At 34.4% G+C, this 1,930-nt stretch overlaps 1 pseudogene; it reads left to right on the top strand.

Moving 5' to 3' along the window:
- Positions 1 to 1,047: 1,047 nt before the first annotated feature.
- Positions 1,048 to 1,677, top strand: LOC132488136 (coenzyme Q-binding protein COQ10 homolog B, mitochondrial-like; annotated as a pseudogene).
- Positions 1,678 to 1,930: the final 253 nt, after the last annotated feature.

The following is a 1,930-nucleotide window of genomic DNA, read 5'->3' as shown; positions in this document are numbered from 1 at the left end:
TAAAATATATAAAAAAGGCTATTATAGAATCTTCTCAAGTATCTTTTTAAACATGGTAATTTATTCAATTTAATTAATACAATACAAATATATGACTCAAGAGCACAAGTACTATGGAGATAGAGATAAATAAGTCATTTAGCAGTTTATGGGGGGAAAAGGGGGACAATATGGAGTTATTATTCCCTGGTTAAGTGCTAAAATATAGATAAGCAGGAGGAGGGATAACAGCATTGATAGATATACAACTAGAAACTGGAGGTTAGAATCAGGAGCTAGAGATAAATATGTAGGAGTCATTAGATTATAGGTGATATTTTGAGGAAATATGAATGTGTGAACTCTCCAGAGAATATTCAACAAATACTGAGATTTTGTTTTGATGAAATTAATTATATGATCAGATCCTAGATTTTCTGTTTTGTAATTATAGAAAGAAGTTTCCCCAGAAAACTCATCTGTACAACTGTTGTAGATATGTATTTTATTTTTAAAATGTGTTTTCTTAGTTTTTTGTGCAGTAATAAGTATTATCAGAAAAGGAAAAAATAGTGTTGTAATTTTAAGTAGGATTTATAGAAATGTATTAATTGGAAAGCCAGATAGCTTGTGTTGAGATCCTTCTACAGTTCAGCTCATAGGTAACAGATAAAATGGTGATAAAGAATTAAAGGCTCAATATCTTCTCAGCCAAGATCTGATAATCTACCTGGTAGAGAAAAGAAAAATTAAAAAGGTGTAGAGTGGTGAAAAAAAAATATTTTAACACATGGCACCAGAATTCATATAGTGGAAAGGGTCTCCTTAATTTATATGGTTTAAAAAATGGGACATCTACCTTTCAAATACAAGGGAAATACTTTGTAACAATAGAGTGTTTGAGGGCTTCTGCAAGATAATTTGAAATTTTCAGTAAGATGATCATGGCAGCTCAGACCATCGGGGGCCCTGAAAAAGGCTGGTCTCAGGATGCCGTGTGAAGCCTGCGCCAGTGGCGGGGGCCCTGGCTCCAGTGCAGGGACTTGTGGAAATGTCAGGTATTTAGATTCCTGTGGGATACTGATGTGCAGAACTCTTCCATTACATACCTCAATTTTGCCTAAGGAGGTATATGCAAGAACTTTCTTCAGAACTGCTGCGCCACTAATAAACAAAAGAAAAGAATATTCAGAGAGGAGAGTTATAGGATATTCTATGCAGGAAATGTATGATGTAGTATCGGGAATGGAGGATTACAAGCATTTTGTTCCTTGGTGCAAAAAATCAGATGTATATCAAGTGGATCTGGATACTGCTAAACATGATTAGAAATTGGGTCTCCACCTGTATTCGAGCGCTATGCATCAGTAGTAACCTTGGTGAAACCACATTTGGTAAAGCAACCTGTACTGATGGGAAGCTCTTAAATCATTTGGAGACTGTTTGACGATTTAGCCCAAATTCTTCCTGGCTACCCAAGAATTTGTATTTTAGATTGTTCAATTTCTTTTGATTTTGCTCACTTCTACACTTTCAGCTTACCACATTGTTTTAGATGAAGTTGTAAAGCAAATGGTAACTGCCTTTGAAAGAAGAGCATGTAAGCGGTATGGTCCAGAAACGAATATACCTTGGGAATTAATGTTTCATGAAGTTCATCATGGTAAAGGGAAAAAGGAAATGGTCACCTACTTATAACTAGTTTATTCACTTTTAGGAAGTGCTTTCAGAAGTCAAAAAGCATTTGTTAACCTCAGCTTTGATTATAAACCTGTACCGTTGAAATTTTTCATTTGGAATATGGAACCATGTGTACATAGAAATCAGTCAAGTGTAATTCAGAGTAATATGTATATTAGCATATTTACAATAATGAATGTCATCACTGTTACAAGAATACTGACATCATTCTACTGAACAGAAATTGAAACGGTAAATTTAAACCTTTTAA

Source organism: Mesoplodon densirostris, chromosome 1 (genome assembly GCF_025265405.1).
Source record: "Mesoplodon densirostris isolate mMesDen1 chromosome 1, mMesDen1 primary haplotype, whole genome shotgun sequence".
Lineage (NCBI taxonomy): Eukaryota > Metazoa > Chordata > Mammalia > Artiodactyla > Ziphiidae > Mesoplodon > Mesoplodon densirostris.
Note: the sequence above shows the minus strand (reverse complement) of the source record. Positions and strands in the feature narration are given on the sequence as shown.